The 22,306-nt window shown below is 44.3% G+C and overlaps 1 protein-coding gene across 1 annotated transcript in view; it reads right to left on the reverse strand.

The window, feature by feature from the left end:
• Positions 1 to 22,306, reverse strand: part of HSD17B3 (hydroxysteroid 17-beta dehydrogenase 3) — a 1,348,454-nt gene that overhangs the window by 1,190,683 nt on the left and 135,465 nt on the right. The window lies entirely within an intron of this gene.

Here is a 22,306-nt window from a genome sequence, read left to right on the forward strand (position 1 = left end):
TTCACTTGACCATTAGAGAGAAGGTAAAAGAAGAACTTTGTAAACTTGATAATGATGGAATTATTGAAAGGATTGAAGTGGCTGAATGGTTTTCCCCTGTGGTTATCGTCGTGAAGGCCAATGGAAAACTGAGACTCTGTGTGGATCTCTGTTCACTTAACAAGTGTGTTGTACCTGATTCCCAACCCTTGCAAAACATTGCAAACTGTATCTACATTAGGCGATGCCCATGTGTTTTTGTGTTTAGACCTCACCTCTGCATATCATCAAATAAGACTACAGACATGCTCTAAAGAGCTTAGAGCATTTATCATGCCCGAAGGACTGTTTCAATTTGTGCGCATGACCTTTGGCTTAGCCTGTGCTGTATCATTCTTTCAAAGAATCATGTATGTATGAATTATTCAAGGATGGGCCAGGAGTCATATGTTTCCAAGATGATATATTAGTGTATGGTAACAACCAAAAAACTCATGATGCCAGAATGACCAGAGTGATGAAAGTGTTGTTGTAAAGGGGTCTCACACCAAGTGAAGAAAAATGCAAACTTAATCAAAATGCAACAGAATATGTGGGACTCATGATCTCAGCGAGGGCATTAGTTCAAGAAAAGATTTGTTAAACAGCATCACACAAACTCAAGAGCCAGATGATAAAGATAAGCTGTGCTCATATCTAGGGATGGCAGAATATTATTTAAGATTTATTCCAAACGTTGCAGTCGAGACAGTCGACATGAGACTTCTCCCAAAGAGCAAGGCTAAGTATGAATGGAATGTAGAATGTGCAAAGCAAGGGATTTTAAAATGATAAAGTCTACCGATGGATGCCAGTAATAATGGTGTGGGTACAGTTAGCAGATAAAGGCTGGCAAGGAGTGTGTAACCACGTTTGCATCTAAGCTCCTGAAGGACGCTTAATGAAACTACTCAACTATTGAGAAGGAACTCCTAGCCATCAAGTGGTCTATAGAGAAATTTAGGACATTTTTGTAGGTCTCAAGGTTCATAGTCCATACAGAGTACAAACCATTGTGGGAGACCTTACACAAAAAGGGACTGGATAGAGTTTCTTCAAGGATGAGAAGAAGGTGATGTCGCACCAGGAGTGTATGTCTCAAGTGGAATACGTCTCGGGAAAGAAGAATGTACCTGCAGACAGCTTGTCACGTAAGGGGACATATGGTGGAGCTGATTCCCAGGATGATGGGGACAAAGGAGAAGAATATTGTGTTTTCAGTGTTGAGCAAAGCATGATTTCAAGGAATGAATGGGATGCCTGTCTGTAAGAGGATGAAGTGCTGAAGAGAGTGAAGGGAGAATTGATATAGAAAGGGAGTATACTGAAAGTAAGAGAGGACACATTTGTAGGGTAGATGGCTTATTAGGGATGAATTGCAGGTGGTGTGGGAATTGTTCATGAGGGTAGACAGAGTGATGCCCCCTTGTGATGTGAGAGATGATTATCCATGTGGCCAATGAGGGTCAACAAGGTATCACAAAGACCAGGCAGAGATCGAGATCTGAATGCTGGTTGCCTGGGTATGATCTGGACATAGAAAGAGTTGTAGGAAATTGCATTTAATGCGAAGTGAGTGAGAAAAGCCTTAGCTCTATGGAAGTTCCCATGACGCAAATCTCTATACACTGCATGCCCTGTGGTTGCCATGGACATAGTTGGTCTCTTCCATAGTCAGGGTATACCCCAATATTGTATTGTCTTAGTTGACACACTGTCTAAGCATGTGGAGGTGAAGATCACCAGGGATATATCCACGACAGAAGTCATATGTCTCGTGGAGGACATTTTTAGACGGGAAGGATATCCCGAGGAGATTCTAACTGACCAGGTACAGTTTAAGTCCAAGGAGCAGAGGGATATCTGAAATAAAATGGCATAGCACATAGGTTGACATGGAAATATAATCCCCAGAATGGTGTCGCACAAAGATTGAATTATCAGGTGATGTATCAGGTGTGCCTGGGCTAACAATCTGGATTGCAAGTGAACTGTAATGGACAGAGTGATGGTTCACAGGTTTCGTCACACTGCTCCACAAGGCTCCCCTATTTTGATATGAGTAGAGGAAGGAAACCCAACTGCTAATTCCCCCCCCACTCCAGTTGAAATGGTGAGATGGTTGTGGGTAGATGTGGAAAAGGCAAAATGCCATATCAAAGATAGACAAAGTTATAACGAGGTACAATATGATGAGAGGAAAGGCGTACACGAATGAAAAGTAAAAAAAGGTCAGTTTGGGAGAGGGAAGCTGACACGTGCGCTCAGGAGAGACCCAAAGAAGTGGTCTCAACCCCGGGAGGTTGGAGGGGTATTCCATAAAGAGGTCAAGATGGAGACTGAAGGGTCTGGAATTTGAATAGAGTAGCTAAGGTTAGGCAAGTTTTCAGGAGAGGTGACCAAGTAAGACTTGATGGTCACCATAAGATGCAGGGACCCAAGAGAGTGCTGAGACTACCCAGCTATTTTAAAGATTATGCGGTTTCTGGATGAAAGAGAAATGTGAAGTATTCTGTGTGGTTCCTGGTGGTAGATGGTGGCGTGTGGAATATAGAATGGGTGAGGAAGAAGGAGAAAGCAAGGAGTGAGAAGAGGAAGATTGGAAGAGAGGATCATTCCGGAACTGCTGGTGTAGTTTTATGTAGATAAAGAGTCTTACGAAGGAATAAAGATGCATTGACGTTTACCCTGGTTTCTGCAACCTTCACTACAGCCAGACTAAAAACTGAAGTGGTAAGAAAAACGAGGTAAAAATAAATATTTGTTAGGTGAAAGTATTGAACTCCCTTTATTCCTTAATCTCCATCACGTTTATAATTTCTCACACGTAAAAATGTGACTAAAACTCTTCCATCCAATTTCCCATTTAAAAACTTTGTATTTTTTCTGTATATATCAAAACACGTTCCTTGCATGTTAATCCGAGGAGCTAGTTTTCCATCCTGATAATAACACGTGACTCTTGGTACAATTGTACAATGTTCTATTTTTTTGGAATGATTAATAACTAATAATAAAAGCAAACAAAGAATGGTATACACGAAAAACCTGCCACATTTTACAATTGTGGATTTCAAAACCAGGAAGTGGTAAATGATGTGATGTGGCAAGCTAATAACCTGAGGCATGCAAGCAGGGCCGGTGCAGTGTGCAGAAAGGAAGTAGCATGAGCACCAATGTTAGGTGTCCTACCATCCTCGAACAGGGAAATGTTTTTTTGACCAGTTCGGTGAAAGCATGCTACAGAGTCTGGGATCTAACAGCAAGACTGTTCTTGCATAGGTTGGAGCTCATTTTCAGCTTTGAACTAGCATTAACAGCCATTGAACGAAGTTAGACTTCCTCAGAGAGCAGTAAAAAACCTGAAGACTATTTCTGTAAAATAATGACGCCGTTATGCTGAGTGCCACTTTTCCTCAGCACCGTTCTTACTACCTGAGGTCAATCTGCAGCCTGGAGCCAGGCACCCAATCAACAGCCGCCTCCTGGGTGTCCTGTAACCAGGACCTGCACACCCCTGAGTCACCAGTGTGGTCAGAGTGATACCATCAAACAGGAGGTCAAAGCTCTACCATGTGGAGCCTAGGAGGGAGGGGTGCACCAGACAGGCTGTGGTGAGGAAATGAAGAACCCAGAGTTATGGAGATGACCCAGAAGTATCCTGGGAATTACCTTCTCGTGAGAGTCCTTACTAGGAAAAAGCACAATCTAAATGGAAAGCAAAAAAGGTAAAGGTACCAAAACAGTGGCACATCAACCCACCCAAAAAACGAGAAGAATTAACTATCGAAAATTGAGGGAACACGAGAATGCCCCGGCAGGCAGAAAAGGTTCCACAGTTGTCAGCATAATCGTCTGAAAAATATTCTTCTGGTTAAAGGCAGTAATCACTGGAGAGCAACAAACTCTGGTGAGGTAATCTGCCACCACACTTTACGGCCCTGATATGCACCGCCCAGAGCAACAACAGATCTGCCTTCACTGAGATGACCACCTTGAAAGCTGGGGCCTTCAGCTCACAGGAACCGATGTCTCCCTCATTTGATAAATGATTGCTTCACAGTGTCTTCTGGCCAAACTAGGAACAAATCATACCCCTGTGTCTGATAGCTAAACCATTTCCTGCAGTTGAACACCACTGGCAGCTCGGTCCATTGGGGAAACGGCACAGCTCCCTGTGTGATAATTTAAGTAGAAAAGGCAGCGAGAGTAGTAGCTTGTCCACCCGACCGGCATCCAAGGAAAGGCTGAAAAAAGAGACATGCACATGATCCAGCCACCACAGGAGAACTGCTCAGGTGAAAGCAGAGATTGTTACATCTTCTAAACGCAGTTAGAACTGGGCCTCAGAGGTGATGTCTTAATAAGAGATTAAGATGGAGTATCACCCTTGATGACTAACACACAGGCTGCCATGTCCACCTTGAATCAACACCTTAACCAACACCTCGGAAGAAGCACCAGTTTTATAAAAAAAATTAAAAGAAAGATCTGCTGTGAATACCAGCCTCAGAGAAAACATCAAGCAGGACCTTAGGAAGTTCAGCAAATAACAGTGACACTTCAATGACATACTAGGGGGAAAAGGATGAATTCATTAACCAATAATCCACACGGGTGCATCACGATTGCTTTCAAATATAAAATTCCCACAGAGGAGAGAAAATGACGAATATCATGGATCTGACAGCAACCTGACCAGTAAGAATGTGAACTGGAAGTGCTGTTTGTTACACGCAAATGTATGGAGTCATGGTTACTGGGAAGAGACGGTACATGAAGATACTCACACTTTGGATTCATGAACTCACGTGACAAATTCGAAGGGATCATTCTGTGTGACAGCTCCCTCTTTAAATTCCCATGTCTGGGCTGGAATTCTCCTGACACCTTTTGTACCAGTTAGAGGGTCCAGCGGAATCGGTCAACCTTGTCACCGACAGGAACGTTCGTAATGGCCTGGGATCATTATTATTATTATAAAATGTATAGAGTGAAAAAACTAAGGCCATATGGTGTCTAGGCACTTGAATAAGGGATAACTTCCCTTATGTCCTCTCGCTTCATGCACCTCTTTGCCCAGGAGGCTATGATGCCACAGCGCTCTCAGCGGGAAGCTGGATGACACGACGAAAAACTAATTGATTTCTAAATTCAGAACACCCTGGTCAGAAACAGGTGTTCCCCATTCCCTTGAAAGGTATCTGATTGAAATCCCAATCCTGCAAATCAGACCATTCATTCTCTGGAAATGGTAAAAGGCTAAAACTCTGAACGATGTGAAAGAGCTGCCAAACAAAAGACATGTTGGCGTAGGTGGAGATGGTAGAGAGGGTCTAGTTGATGAGCCTCGAAACTTCCCAAGTAATGTGATTTTTCTGATAGTTGAGTGCCTGTGCACCATATCAGCCAATTGTGTCACAGGTAACTGCTAATCAAGGAAGGGGAGTTATATGTGTGCATTGGCCTGGCCAACATACATGTCCAGTTACTGCCAGGCCGCCACCAATATTTCTCCATTTACACCTGCTGTAGTATCGTATGCAGCCCCATATGTGTGCTCTGTCCCTTTCTAGCTTACCTTCCCTGCCTGCACCCCATTGCCCAAGTGCATATTTCTAATGCTGCCTTCCCATGCGCACATCACGAGCAGCCAAATGAAGCAGAGCAAATGAAGTGGAGTGACAACATATTGACCACTGTACTTCCCACATGGGGAACTGCATTGGTGGCAGTACATGTAATCCCTTAGAATAAAGGTTGCTGCAGCGCTCTTGCATCATCTTCATTCTTCCCTTCACCAAAGAGGCCTGCATCAGTTACCATAGTGGTGACAAGATCTGGATTTGACCCAACACTACCTGACTTTGCCTGCTTCTCCATCTTCAACCACCACCTTGCTCGGGCATCTATGCCCTTCTCTCCATACTACATTATCGTACCAAACACTGAAATGCAGAAATTGAAGGGTGTGGTGCATCCGTTGTTCTTCCTTCAGTGGCATCAGTCAGCAGTCAGCCCAAAAGCATCCCAGCTTACAACTACTTCTTAGAGGCTACGAACGAGCAGGATTTATCAGGGGAAAAAACAACAGCAGAGAGAAACTCCACTTGAAGCTTCATGACAACTAGGAGAGCAGGTAATTACGATCTATAATGAACTACCCAGAACAAGGACTGTGCACTGCAATCAACATACGCTCCTCCCTGCATTGTCCTGTCAATTGGCTCTCAACGAAAATCATTGTCCGCTCACACAGAGGTATGCCTGCTAGATCATCAGAGTTCAACTCTGCAACCTCTGGATGCTTAGGATCAGTCCCTTGCAAGGCACAGATGTGAGGCATGAATTTATTAACTGATAATCTGTTCATATCATTCACTTGCTGGATAATGAGTTCTCTTATGGCATGTAGAGAAAGTCTAATGACAGAGAAGACTATATTGTGTCACTTGAGTAGGGAGCACCAGGGTTTCTCTGAGTGTAGAAGAAGTTCCGGTACAAAACAAAAGAGTTTCAAATTAGGAAACTTGCGTTCCCTGTACACTTTGTATGGCCTTGGCCTAATAGCCAAACATTTTTGGGGGAACACAATGCACAAAGTAGGTTATCCTGAGCCAAGGGTAGCCTCCTAGCTCGTTATTAATCAAATGAAAATTCAGGTACTTCAATATTTTTAGACAAACAGGAAATAAAAAATTCAAATTCATACAGTACAGAAATGTATTATACAGAAAGCCCAACGTGTTTCGAGTTTGACTCTTCATCAGGGGCAAATATTTTCATTTTAATTCTACAAAAAAGTCAAAAAACAATTTTGATAAGTCTCATGTTAGCAATTATACAAAAATTCAATCATATCAGAAAACCTTTCGATCACATCCAATAATATTTGATCAGTAACCAAATTATGTCATACCAAAAAAGACCTTTGTATTCGAGACGAGCCTATGCCTTAGAATAATGTCAACACATTTATTTTGCTAGATCTTAAATACTCATAAATCTATTTTTAAGAAGTTGTTCCTCGTGGTAGCACAATGCCTATACTGTGTATCCCAAGGTTTAGGATGTATAGTCTACCAATCAGTGCTAAGACTTTAATTGGTTTGCATGATGAGCCTTGGCTTGCTTACATATGAGTGGATAGTCCTATTTGAAAAAGCCCAACTTTGGAGGATCTTAGCTCTAGCAAGTTAGCAATCTAAAGAATTAGTTATCACTAGTGAAGGTTCTAATGAAATGTGATTTCTGTAAGTTCTGTTAATGAAAGTTTATGCCATGAAATTTGCAAAAGAAATGCTGACCTTAGCGAGATTCTTAAAATGTTCCGCTTTAGGGCGTCAATACTGCTGTGCAGATGTCAAGCTGAGCTGATGGTTCTTATGCCTAGATGCCAAGGTTGTAGTTTTCTCCCCAGCACCTGGATTTTTTCATAGTTTACAGCCTAATTCCCACATCCTTTAAACTCAACAAATCTAAAACATTGAATTAGGAGTGTTTGGTGTTAACATTGGCTTTGTACAAGAAGATCAGCCACTTGGTGGCAAGGAAAATTGGAAAGAAGAACAATTTTAATATGCTGCTTTGCCTGATTTGTTATCCTGGCCATCTGGTGCATTGTGGGCTATCACTGATGTCTTTTAGTGCAGTTCACAGTGGCCTCTTTGACAGAGGGATGGAGCATGGCGTAGCTTTAGGGGACATATGGTTCCATGTCACTATGTATGCATTTGAGGCTGAAACGTTGTATGTTCTCTGGGCCACATAGAAAACTCCTGGTGGGGTGGGGGGAAGACAAGTAGCAAAATAAACCCACTCCTCTGTAACAGAGGTTCCAAGAAGCACTTCACTGGGTGTACTTGCCTAATTGATGTGGTCAATAGTTAAGGGATGTGTGATTGGGGCCGCTAGAAAAGGGTTGGGCCACATGCCTTGCTGCTGTAGGTGGCTGTTCTATATTGAAGCAATGGATAATTAAATATGGTGTCGCCTGCAGGAAAGAAGGATGAGATTATTGGTGGCTCAGAAGACATTACCTTGGATGTGAGAGGCAGGCTTTGGGACACTTCACCTGCCATGTCATTAGAAGGCACACATTGGGAGTGAGGTGGAAATACCTGGTCACCAAGTGGTATTGTCCATCAGGGCAGTAAAACCGTTATGTGGAATGCTGTAGCTGGGGATTAATAAGGTCAGAACATTTATTGCGCTACAAGTATTTTATATGTTGTGTATTAAATCCACTGCATTCTTATCTCACCTAACAAGTGCTCCTTCGCATCCAGCAAGCAGACTTCCACTCCTAGTATAGTACCAATACAACCACCTTTCTAGAATTGGATGATGCTATATGCATGATGGACGGTAGCAAGAGCAAGGTTTTTCTGATCAAGTGTCTGTTGGTCTCAGCAACCTTTGATACTCTTGATCATAAGTCTTCGATCAGCATTAAGTTTTGCCAAATCACATGAACGTGAATGAATGATTGTATATTCAACATGGGGCAAAGTGTTCCAAAGGTGAGTTTGCAATGTTATAAACTTTTTCATTTAGTCCTGACTTGATTGATAACTATTTTGGTACTCTCCATATTTGCATCAGGTTAACATGTTTCACATTCTAGTGCTTTTTTAAGGATACTTTCAAGTACAAGTGTCCGCGATTTTGTATAAGTACATGCATTGACAGATCGTATGGCCCATTTCTCCACTGACTGCGATTAGGGTGTGTTTCTATTTCCATTATAGAGATTATTAAAGTGGATAACAATCAAATTGTGATTTAATAAAAAGATGATTACACAGTGGAAACTCAGCTTTGGAATAGTTAATTGACTCACATTGGATATGCTAGATAGCATGCCCTTTACTTGGAGTAACACATGACCCCATTTGTGATTACTTTGTAGCCTATTTGAAACTTGGCTAGCTTAAGTTACGATCAGGTTCCCACAGTGACATACAACCTGACTGCAGATCCGGGGAAAGTGACTTTTTCTGTTTCATGTATGTGCTATGCAGTAGTCGGGGCTTGGCAGTAGCAATACAAATGTTATGGAACAGAATGCAAAATAATTTTTTATTTATGCTGAACCTGGCTAGAATCATAGTATGAGAAAATGCACAATTTATTTCAGTTACTCTAATTTCATGAAAGTGTGCACTACATTTCATAAAATAGACCTCAGGCCTCATTACAAGCTTGCCGGTCCGGATACAATGGTAAACTTGCCGGTACTGTTGAATCCAGACCGGCAAATTCTAGTTGTGCTCGCGGGTGCCTTTCATTCCGCCAGATCAAAGGAGAAGAAGATTGTGTTTTCAGTGGTGAGCAAAGCATGATTTCGAGGAATGAATGGGATGCCTGTCTGTAAGAGGATGAAGTGCTCAAGAGAGTAAGGGGAGAATTGATATAGAAGAACAAGTTACTTACCAACTGTAACGTTCTTTCGACTGGATGTTCCTCCCACGTATTCCTCATCTTGTGATAAATCGTTATCTCCAGCTTCGCTGCTTCGGAAATTTTTTTTGCCAGAGGGCGTTGTGCTCGAGGTCGTGGCGTCGATTGTCCCTCGACGTACTCTGTACTCTGTCGACGTCACCGATGGTATAAGTAGCTCAAGCCGCGCCCGTTGCTTCAGTTCTGTTTTTTCAATGAAATATATATAGGAGGAACACCCAGGCGTGTTCCATGACCAATACATTCTTCTTGAGAGGAGAGTGTAAGAAAACATAAACTGTACTGTGGGGTAGGATGGGAGGGTCGATGAGGAATACGTGAGAGGAACATCCAGTCGAAAGAACGTTACAGTTGGTAAGTAACTTGTTCTTCGAATGGATTGTGTCCTCCCACGTATTCCTCATCTTGTGATAGGCTCCCATAGCAGTATCAATTTTTTGGAGGTGGGAGTACCATTTCAGTTTTCGTGGACAGAATGCAGAACTGCCTTTGCAAAGAAACCCTCGTTAGAGGAGGCAGTGTCCAAACAATAATGTTTAACAAAGGTATGTATTGTTTTCCAGGTTGCAGCTGCACAAATGTCTGCTGCCGGGACTCCCCTCTTTAGAGCCGCAGAAGTAGCCATTCCCCTTGTAGAATGGGCACGAATCCCTTCTGGTGGTTCTTTTCCCGCTAATCTGTAGCATTCAACTATGGCTAATATGATCCAGCGGGAAATGGTCTGTTTTGTTACAGATAAGCCTCATTTTTGACCAGTGTAACCCACAAACAGTTGGTCATCTTGTCTCAATTTAGCCATCCTAGAGATGTAAAAACTAAGAGCCCTCTTGGGATCTAATCTTTGTAATCTCTCCTCTTCTTTGCCCAGGTGAGGAGGAGGATAAAACGTTGGAAGTACTATTTCTTGTGAGAAATGGAAGTCCGAGACTACTTTTGGCAAAAATGAAGGTTTAACCTTAAGGACTACCTTATCTTTATAAAAAATAGTATATGGTGGTTTGCATGAGAGAGCCTGAAGTTCGCTAACCCTGCGGGCTGATGATAGGGCCACAAGGAGGACAGTTTTTAGAGTTAAAAGCCTCAATGGACATGAGTGCAGAGGCTCAAAAGGTATGCAAGTCAAGAATTTTAATACTAAATTTAAGTCCCATGCTGGTACATGAAAAGGTACTGGAGGGTATACATTAATGAGTTCCTTTAAGAATTGAATTATTAACGGTATTTTGAAGTATGAAACCTCTTCCGAGGAGCGCTTGAAAATGGACAGCGCAGCAAGGTATCCTTTTATTGTTCCTATCTGGAGCCCCAGATTAGCTAGATGTAGCAGAAAGGAAAGCACCATTGAGGTGCCACACTGAAAAGGGTCCACATCCTTGTCTTTGCACCAGTTACTAAACCTATTCCAGCGACATCGGTACAAAGACTTTGTTGCTGGTCTTCTGGCCGAAAGCAAGATTTCCATTACGTCATCCGAAAGATCCCAATCCTTGTATCTCAACCTCTCAGAAACCATGCGTGAAGGTTGAGTGTCTTGACCTCTGGATGGAGAACCCGACCTTCCTCTTGTGAGAGAAGATCCTCTCTTTGCAGAAGACGTATTGGAGGGCAGATGGACATGTCTAGAAGGTCCGGGTACCACGTCCTCCTGGCCCAATCCGGGGCAATTAGGATCATGGTTTTCCTGAACTTTCTCAACCCCCTGATTACTTGAGGAATCACGGGGACTGGGGGAAACGCGTACAGCAGTGGAAACTTCCACTCCACTACGAATGCGTCTCCCAGAGCTCCTCTTTGAGGAAATTCCCTTGAGCAGTACTGATCGCACTTCTGGTTGATCACGGTGGCGAACAGATCCACTTGAAGGGTTCCCCAAAGGGCGAAGATCTGCAGAAGGACTTCCTGAGCCAGCTCCCACTCGTGAGAGACCGTGCTCTGCCTGCTCAGAGCGTCTGCCGCCGTGTTCTTCTCTCCGGCTAGGTGAATTGCCGACAGAGAGATTCCTTCTCGTATTGCCCAGAACCAGAGCTGCATTGCCTCTCTGCACAGTGGCAGTGACCTTACACCTCCTCTCTTGTTGAGATAGTACATGGCCACTGTGTTGTCCGTCATTATCAGAACATTCTTTCCCTGTACAAAGGGCAGAAAGGCCTTCAGAGCTAGTCTGATTGCCCTCAGCTCTAATAGGTTGATGTGTAGTTTGGACTCCGATGGAGACCAACGACCGCTGATTGTCAGATCGTTGGTGTGTGCTCCCCACCCCGTGAGTGAGGCGTCCGTCACTACCGTTATCTCCGGCCATGGTTGCCAAAAAGACTCTCCCTTGAGAATGTTGTCGTTGCAAGCCCACCATAGAAGATCCTTAGCAACTGCGCTCGGGACTTGCAGAAGATCCGACATATTCCCTGAGAACTGGGACCACTGAGTTCTGAGTGCCCATTGAAGGGATCTCATTCTCAACCTGTCCTCTGGTACTGGAAAAATGCAGGATGCCATGAGGCCAAGCAACCTGAGAAAATCGAAGGCCGGTAGACGTTGGGCATTCTGGAATTTTGTTACCATCTGCTGGATGTGGAGAACTCTCACTTCGGGAGGCGAGGCTTTTCCCGATGAAGTGTCCAAGACTGCTCCGATAAACTGGAGTTTCTGGGCTGGTGTCATGTGGGACTTCTTGAAATTGAGGGAGAAGCCCAGTTTGTGGAGGAAGTGGCAGGTGATTGAAAGATGTTCCTGAGCTTGTTCTGGAGAACTTCCTCTGATCAACCAGTCGTCCAGGTAGGGATATATGTGAATACCTGCTTTCCTGAGACTTGCTGCCACAACTGCCAACAGTTTGGTGAAAACCCTCGGGGCGGAGGTCAACCCGAATGGCAGAACTCGAAACTGATAATGAGAATTGCCAATCGTGAACCTCATGTACTTTCTGTGCTTTGGATGGATTGGCACATGAAAGTAAGCATCCTGAAGGTCCAATGATACCAACCAATCTTGGAGTTGGAGAGCCTGAAGGATCTGAGAAAGAGTCACCATCTTGAACTTGTCCTTCTTGAGTCCAAGATGGGTCTCAGTCCTCCATCCTTTTTTGGGATGAGAAAATATGGGGAGTACCAACCCCTGTTCCTCTCCGCTACAGGTACCAGTTCTATGGCACCTTTCTCTAGCAGGGTTAAAATTTCCTGCAACAGGAGCAGATCCAGAATTTTGACGGAGTTGGCTCCCGGTGGATGATTCTGAGGCCTTTTTAGAAAGGGGAGACAGTAACCTTGGGCTACTGTTTCCAGTGCCCAAGCATCTGAGGTAATGCCCAGCCATTCCTTCAGATGTTGAGAGATCCTGCCTCCCACTGGTGTTTTGTGTAACAAGGTCTCAGAGGGATTTGGAGGCGGCTGCAGGAGTGGCTGAGGGTACAGATGCCGCTCCTGAGGCTGATTTTGCACCTCTTCCCCGTGTTCCACGAGGGAAGTTCCTTTTGCCCCTTTGAGAGGCCTGTCCTCTTCCTCTACCAAAAGAGGAGTAGTATCGAAAAGAACGACCCCTCCAGGAAGATGAGCCGGAACAGGGTTTTAGAGGCTGGCGCAAAGAGGCGCTAAGTGATTTAGCTGCCGCTTTCGAGGTCTGAAGTTTTTCAAGGCTTTCATCAGCCTTTCTGCCAAAGAGCCTCGAGCCATCAAAGGGCATATTGAGGAGTCTAGCTTGCATGTCCGGTGCAAATCCCGACTTCCTCAACCACGCAAATCTGCGTAGCACAACGCTTGCAGCCATGGATCTTCTGATACTATCAGCAGTATCCAGTCCAGACTGGAGTCATTCCCCCATTGCCTCCTTCCTGTCTTTGACTATATTCAGGAAGCCTTCCCTTTCTTCGCCTTCCAGAATATGATCAGCCGCCGCCGAAATACAGTCCCACAGGGTATGGGTAAACCTGGCTAGGGTACAGGTGACATTTGCCGACTTAAGTGCCATACTGCCTGACGTGAAAACTTTACGTGCCCAGGCGTCAATTTTTTTATCCTCTCTATCTGGAGGGATAGTTGGATAAGCAGTTTGTTTTGAAGTGGATGCTGCTTGAATGACTAAACTCTCTGGAGTCGGATGTTTATTCAAATATTCAGGATCCGATCCAGCTGGTCTATATTTTCTTGGAAAAGTGCTATCTGCAGCAGCAATGGTTTCTGGTTTCTCCTAGTTTTTCTCCACAGTCCTTTGAAGGGGCCTGTGAAAAGGGAGAACAGGATCCTTCTGAGGTCCCTTGACGATAATATCCGTCATGTCATCTTGTTCAAAAATGGGTGAAGTATTACCCCAACCCATGTATTCAACTACCCTGGTCATAAGACCCCTGTACCCAGCATCTGCATGCTCTGCAGGATCAGGTTTGGCGAACTCTAATTCTGGGGATGTGTCAACTCCACTGGCAGAATGTAGAGTATCACTCAGGTCTCTCATTCTAGATTCCTGGTCAATAAGTTCTTCAGGAACTTGTCTTGTACCATAAGTAACTCCCAAAGGAGTAACTTCGTCTTCTTCTGAAGCAGACTCTTCATAGATTGCAGACATAGATTTGAAAAAGTCTGATCTGGGCAAAGGAGTGAATCTCCTTTCTTCCTCTTCCATCTGCTTCGAAGGAAATGGCAAATCCCTCGAAGTTTTCGAGGGTGTCTTCGAAGTCTTCAAAGTTTTCGAAGATGACTTCGATAATGGCGTCGATGACGCATTTGGCTTTGGTGTCGAAATTATCGACGTCGAGGGCGTTGACGAAGTTGTCGAAGTCTTCGACGATTTGTGTTTCTTGGCCGGCACTGGAGAGGTGCTCGACTCTCGAAGAGTCTTCGAAGGTTTTACGTCGACTCGAGGTTTTTTGTATTCCTCGACGCTACTGGTCTTAGCCATAGTAGCCTTGGACTTCCCTTTGTCGTCCAATGGAGCGACCTTAGGGGGTCGAGGCCGCATTCTCGAAAACCTCCATCATCTTTTTGCGGAATTCTTCCCACTTACTGGGAAAATCTGATTTAGTCGGACAACGAATTTCTTCGGTCGACTCTGAAGAAGAAGATGATGAGGGAGATCTATGTCGCCTCTTCATTTTTTTCGATGACGACGAAGAATGTCTTGATCTACTTCTAGATCGAGATCTCTTCGAGTGCCTATGGCGATCCGATCCCTTAGAATCAGTTGCTTTCTTATGTTTTTTTGACAAAACCTTTTTTGAGGCCTCCCTCCCCACCGACAGTTTACCTCTCCTCTCACAAAGAGCTTTTTCGGTCATCGATTGGCAGGAGCCGCAGTCGTCGGTTCAGTGACTGGAACCGAGACACCAGAGACAAATCCGGTGGGGATCATTAATCAACATCTTAGACCCACAATCTGCACACTTTTTAAACCCAGTTCTGGGTGTCGAAGGTGTCGAAGATGATGACATTTTCTTCACAGAAAATAGAAGCGCGCCGTTCTCGATAGCGAAGCGATCGGAAAAACGGAACTGAAGCAACGGGCGCGGCTCGAGCTACTTATACCATCGGTGACGTCGACAGAGTACGGAGTACGTCGAGGGACAATCGACGCCACGACCTCGAGCACAGCGCCCTCTGGCGAAAAAAAGCAAAGCCGGAGATAAAGATTTATCACAAGATGAGGAATACGTGGGAGGACACAATCCATTCGAAAGGGAGTATACTGAAAGTAAGCATAGAGAGGACACATGTGTAGGGCAGATGGCTTATTAGGGATGAATTTCAGGTGGTGGTGGAATTTTTGATGATGGTAGACAGAGTGTTGCCCCCTTCTAATGTGAGAGATGATTACTCATGTGGCCAATGAGGGTCAACAAGGTATCACAAAGACCAGGCAGAGATCGAGATCTGAATGCTGGTGGCCTGGGTATGATCTGGAGATAGAAAGAGTAGTAGGAAATTGCATTTAATGTGAAGTGAGTGAGAAAGGCCTTAGCTCTAGGGAAGTCCCCATGAAGCAAATCTATGTTTACTGCATGCCCTGTCAAAGGGTTGCCATGCACACAGTTGGTCTCTTCCATAGTCAGGGTATACCCCAATATTGTATTGTCTTAGTTGACACACTGTCTAAGTGTGTGGAGATGAAGATCACCAGGGATATCTCCACAACAGAAGTCATATGTCTCATGGAGGACATTTTTAGACGATAAGGATATCCCAAGGAGATTCTAACTGACCAGGCACATTTTAAGTCCAAGGAGCAGAGGGATATCTGAAAGAAAATGGCATAGCACATACGTTGACATGGAAATATAATCCCCAGAATGGTGTCACAGAAAGATTGAATTATCAGTTATTGTATCAGGTGTGCCTGGGCTAACAATCAGGATTGCAAGGGAACTGTAATGGACAGAGTGACGGCTCACAGGTTTCGTCACACTGCACAACAAGGCTCCCCCATTTTGATATGAGTAGAGGAAGGAAACCCAACTGCTAATCCCCCCCCCCCTCTCGAGTTGAAATGGTGAGATGGTTGTGGGTAGATGTGGAGAAGGCAAAATGCCATATCAAATATAGACAAAGTTATAACGAGGTACAATGTGATGAGAGGAAAGGCGTACAAGAATGAAAAGTAAAAGAAGGTCAGTTTGGGAGAGGGAAGCTGACACATGCGCTCAGGAGAGACCCGAAGAAGTGGTCTCAACCCCGGAGTGTAGTATGGTTGTTAGATAGTAGGGGTATTCCATAAAGAGGTCAAGATAGAGACTGAAGGGTCTGGAATTTGAATAGAATAGCTAAGGTTAGGCAAGCTTTCAGGAGAGGTGACCAAGTAAGACCTGATGGTCACCATAAAATGCAGGGACCCAAGAGAGTGCTGAGACATCCCAGCTAGTTTAAAGATTATGCGGTTTCTGGATGAAAGGGAAATGTGATGTACTCTGTGCAGTTCCTGGTGGTAGATGGAGTGTGGAATATAGAATGGGTGAGGAAGAAGGAGAGAGCATGGAGTGAGAAGAGGAAGGTTGGAAGAGAGGATCATTCCGGAACTGCTGGTGTGGTTTTATGTAGATAAAGAGTCTTACAAAGGAATAAAGATGCATTGACGTTTACCCTGGTTTCTGCAACCTTCACTACAGCCAGACTAAAAACTGAAGTGGTAAGAAAAATGAGGTAAAAATAAATATTTGTTAGGTGAAAGTATTGAACTCCCTTTATTCCTTAATCTCCATCACGTTTATAATTTCTCACATGTAAAAATTCGCCTAAAAGTCTTCCATCCAATTTCCGATTTAAAAACGTTGTTTGTATTTCTTCTGTATATATCAAAACACGTTCCTTGCATGTTAATCTGAAGAGCTAGTTTTCGATCCTGATAATAACACGTGACTCTTGGTACAATGGTACACTGTTCTATTGTTTTGAAAGATTAATAACTAATAATAAAAGCAAACAAAAAACAGTATACACGAAAAACCTGGCACATTTTACACTTGTGGATTTCAAAACCAGGAAGTGGTAAATGATGTGATGTGGCAAGCTAATAACCTGAGGCATGCAAGCAGGGCCGGTCCAGTGTGCAGAAAGGAAGTAGCATGGGCACCAATGTTAGGTGTCCTCCCATCCTGGAACAGGGAAATGTTTTTTCGACCAGCTCTATTCGGTAAAAGCATGTTACAGAGTCTGGGATCTAACAGCAAGACTGTTCTTGCATAGGTTGGAGCTCATTTACAGCTTTGAACTATCATTAACAGCCATTGAAAGAAGTTAGACTCCTTCGGAGAGCAGAAAAAACCTGAAGACTATTTCTGTAAAATAATGACGCTGTTATGCTGAGTGTCACTTTTCCTCAGCACCGTTCTTACTACGTGAGGTCAATCTAGCCTGGAGCCAGGCACCCCATCAACAGCCCCCTCATGGGTGTCCTGTAACCAGGACCTGCACACCCCTGAGTCACCAGTGTGGTCAGTTAGAGTGATACCATCAAACAGGAGGTCAAAGCTCTACCATGTGGAGCCTAGGAGGGAGGGGTGCACCAGAAAGGCTGTGGTGAGGAAATGAAGAACCCAGAGCTGTGGAGGTGACCCAGAAGTATCCTGGGCATTACCTTCTTGTGATAGTCCTTATTAGGACAAGCACAATCTAAATGGAAAGCAAAAAAGGTAAGGGTACCAAAAGAGTGTCACATCAACCCACCCAAAAAACGAGAAGAATTAACTATCGAAAAATGAGGGAACACGAGAATGTCCTGGAAGGCAGAAAAGGTTCCGCAGTTGTCTCCATAATCGCAAAAATATTCTTCTGGTTAAGGGCAGTAATGCACTGGAGAGCAACAAACTCTAGTGAGGTAATCTGCCACCACACTTTACGGCCCTGATATGCACCGCCCAGAGTAACAACAGATCTGCCTTCACTGAGATGACCACCTTGAAAGCTGGGGCCTTCAGCTCACAGGAACCGATGTCTCCCTCATTTGATAAATGATTGCTTCACAGTGTCTTCTGGCCAAACTAGGAACAAATCATACCCCTGTGTCTGATAGCTAAACCATTTCCTGCAGTTGAACACCACTGGCAGCTCGGTCCATTGGGGAAACGGCACAGCTCCCTGTGTGATAATTTAAGTAGAAAAGGCAGCGAGAGTAGTAGCTTGTCCACCCGACCGGCATCCAAGGAAAGGCTGAAAAAAGAGACATGCACATGATCCAGCCACCACAGGAGAACTGCTCAGGTGAAAGCAGAGATTGTTACATCTTCTAAACGCAGTTAGAACTGGGCCTCAGAGGTGATGTCTTAATAAGAGATTAAGATGGAGTATCACCCTTGATGACTAACACACAGGCTGCCATGTCCACCTTGAATCAACACCTTAACCAACACCTCGGAAGAAGCACCAGTTTTGTAAAAAAAATTAAAAGAAATATCTGCTGTGAATACCAGCCTGAGTGAAAACATCAAGCAGGACCATAGGAGGTTCAGCAAAAAACAGTGACACTTCAATGACATACGAGGGGGAAAAGGATGAATTTATTAACCAATAATCCACACGGGTGCATCATGATTGCTTTCAAATATAAAATTCCCAAAGAGGAGAGAAAATGACGCTGATTATCATGGATCTGACAGCAACCTGACCAGTAAGAATGTGAACTTGAAGTGCTGTTTGTTACACGCAAATGTATGGACTCATCGTTACTGGGAAGAGACGGTACATGAAGATACTCACACTTTGGATTCAGTGAAGTCATGAACTCACGTGACAAATTCGAAGGGATCATTCTGTGTGACAGCTCCCTCTTTAAATTCCCATGTCTGGGCTGGAATTCTCCTACACCTTTCGTACCAGTTAGAGGGTTCAGCGGAATCGGTCAACCTTGTCACCGACAGGAACGTTCATAACGCCTGGGATAATTATTATTGTTATAAAATGTATAAAGTGAAAAAACTAAGGCCCATAGGGCGTCTAGGCGCAGGGATAAGGGATAACTTCCCTTATATCCTCTCGCTTCAAGCACCTCTTTGCCCAGGAGGCTATGATGCCACAGCGCTCTCAGCAGGAAGCTGGATGACACAGCGGAAAACTCATTGATTTCTAAATTCAGAACCCAATGGTCAGAAACAGGTGTTCTCCATTCCCTTGTGGGGTATCTGATTGAACTCCCAATCCTGCAAATCAGACCATTCATTCTCTGGAAATGGTAAAAGGCTAAAACTCTGAACATTGTGAAAGAGCTGCCAAACAGCAGACATGTTGTCGTAGGTGGAGATGGTAGGGAGAGTCTAGTTGATGACCCTCAGAACTTCCCAAGTAATGGGATGTTTCTGATAGTTGAGTGCCTGTGCACCATATCAGCCAATTGTGTCACAGGTAACTGCTAATCAAGGAAGGGGAGTGTTATGTGTGCATTGGCCTGGCCAACATACATGCACAGTTGCTGCCAGGCCACCACCAATATTTCTCCATTTACACCTGCTGTTATATTGTATGCAGCCCCATATGTTTGCTCTGTCCCTCTCTAGCTTCCTTTCCCTGCCTGCACCCCATTGTCCAAGTGCATATTTCTAATGCTGCCTGCCCATGCGCACATCATGAGCAACCAAATGAAGCAGAGCAAATGAAGTGGAGTGACAACATATTGACCACTGTACTTCCCGCATGGGGAACTGCATTGGTGGCAGTACATGTAATCCCTTAGAATAAAGGTTGCTGCAGTGCTCTTGCATCATCTTCATTGTTCCCTTCACCAAAGAGGTCTGCATCAGTAACCACAGTGGTGACAAGATCTGGATTTGACCCAACACTACCTGACTTTTCCTGCTTCTCCATCTTCAACCATCACCTTGCTCAGGCATCTATGCCCTTCTCTCCACACTACATCATTGTACCATCCACTGAAATGCTGAAATTGTAGGGTGTGGTGCATCCGCTGTTCTTCCTGCAGTGGCATCCGTCAGCAGTCAGACCAAAAGCATCCCAACTTTCAACTACTTCTTTCAGGCTGTGAACTCGGTCCCACTAAGAGTGCATATGGGGCTATCATGCGGCATTGCACGGTTTCGTTCTTCAATGTCAAGTCTTATCATGCTGCTGAAGTTAGAATCTTTGGAATGATGCAAATAATTAGGAAATAATGCACTATTTGAGGTGCATTACTGGCTGGTAATGGCCCGGTGCAAAAGGTTCAACTTGAGCCTTAACTAGGGGCAGAACAACATTACCAGCTGCCAAATTCCACCACCGAGTGGGGTGTAGTGAATTGTACCCAAGAACCACAGTCATGGAGAGGAGGAGCCCTGAGGTAGTAAGAGCAGACTGCACTAGGTGAGGTATGCTGAGGTAGTGGTAGGAAAAAAACAGATGGGCAGGCAGCGAGGCTGGGCAGTGAAGGAAGCAGCAATTGAGGCAGTGGCACCAGAGAAGAAGAATTGTGTGGAGTGCGGGAGGTGGCATAGGGCCAAACCAAGAAGGGCTTCAGAAAGGGTCAGAGAAGCAGGGAGCCTGCAGAAGACTTCTGAGAGATTGCTGGGGTGAAGTAGGAAGATGGTGACAGGCAGGGGAAGGGCGAGATGATGCAGAAAGCTGGTAGTGTTGTAAGGAAGAGGAGACAATTTCAGCCTTAACATCAGGTGATGCCTGCCTCCTAGCCAATGGGAAATCTATTTTCTCGTACTGTGGGTATTAATAAGCATTATTAGCTGCATTGTGAATATTCTGATTAATTTAGAAATGGTCAATATTGACTTTCAAGTGCTGATTAAGCATTATAGCTATCCCGTGATGCAATGCGGGCAGTTATGTAATGTGTAATGATGTATTGTCCTTAGTCAAACATAGGCTCATAAGAGTGCCCAGGGCACACGAGGTCAGAGGCCACATTCTTGGCATTTAGCTGGAAAAGAGGGGCAACGTGTAACAACAGCAAATAGCAAATTATGGTTGATGGAACAAAGACACCCAACAGCCTTACCAGGTAGTCTGTTGTCCCTGTCTTATATGGGTGGCGGTGTGGAAGTCATGCTTCAGAGAAGGAGAAGAGGCATACAGATGATGAGACATCAGTGATGACATTTCACCAAAATGCCAGGGAGAGCGGAAGTGACATTGTATGCCCCTTGATTTCTGATGACATCACAGGAAGTGATATCATTTGACCCCACCCGAAGTGACATCACGGGAAGCGATGGAACACAACCTTTCACCTCTCGACAAAACAGCAAGTGGCATCACATGACATTGTTTCTGAGTACACTATGAAAAATAAGGCTACGATATCACTGTAAGTGTAAGGTGATATACATTTCATACAAGAATGGATCACCATATCTATCGTTAATATCAGTGCTTGTAGGCCCATATTACCAAATCACTGTGAATGCAAGCAGGCATCCAAGGCCAAATGATAATGATGTGTTATTATATAGCACTTACTCTTAAGCACTTCATATAGAACAAATATACTACAATATCACCCAACCTGTGTCGTACTCATTTATCAACTTCAGCAGGATGAAAGGCTGAGTTGACCTTACTGGGAGTCGAACCTGCAGATCACACACACATTGCAGCAGCCAGCACTCAACCCACTGAGCTATCTTACTGGCTGTAGCTATCAGAAAAGCAGCCACTCCAGAAACAAAGAGCCTCAAAATAAAAAACATATTTAAAAAAGTTTTTGGGGGGATTCTTTTTTAGGGGTAGCAAGGGAGACCACATGGGTGGCAAGAGAGACTTCAGGGGTCACAGTTGCACCCGTGGTGACCCCTATATGATGTCCATGGGGTGAAGTGATGGGGATGGGTAAGATGACGGCTTCGGGATGGGGGATGTCCATTCAAATACAATCGGAAAAACGACTGCAGTGAATAAAATGCAAATGTGTAAAGTGGCCACAGTGAAAACAAGTGTAACCCTTCTATTAACTGCATTGGCAGCGCACATGGAGATGGATGCAAAATTTCCAACAGAATCAACGTTTGCAAGTCACAACATAAACATTAACAACCTTAATCAAGTGGCAAAAGAAATGTGAATCATCATAGTCACACATGCCTGAGGACCGCTTTGCATTTACTTGTAGTAAAGCAATGTCCATACTTGAGTTAGGTTGCTTATAAGTAAGTTTACTTCCAGTTCTTCAGTTACATGTCACAGGACATAAAGACATAAGATAGATACTAAGATAGATCACCGGCAGCCATCACCCAGGGAGAGAGGGACGAACTGACCCATAAACAGAACACTCAGCACAGCCTTCTCTCACTCATACATCAACATTCCACTTGGTACTTGCATGACATCACAGTACCAAGTGGCTTGCTCAGCTGGCTCAGGCAGTGCCTGAAGAGTGTGACATAACACATCTCCCTCCTTACCGAAACGTC

Source organism: Ambystoma mexicanum, chromosome 6p (assembly GCF_040938575.1).
Source record: "Ambystoma mexicanum isolate Mex_15411 chromosome 6p, UKY_AmexF1_1, whole genome shotgun sequence".
NCBI classification, from domain to species: Eukaryota; Metazoa; Chordata; class Amphibia; order Caudata; family Ambystomatidae; genus Ambystoma; species Ambystoma mexicanum.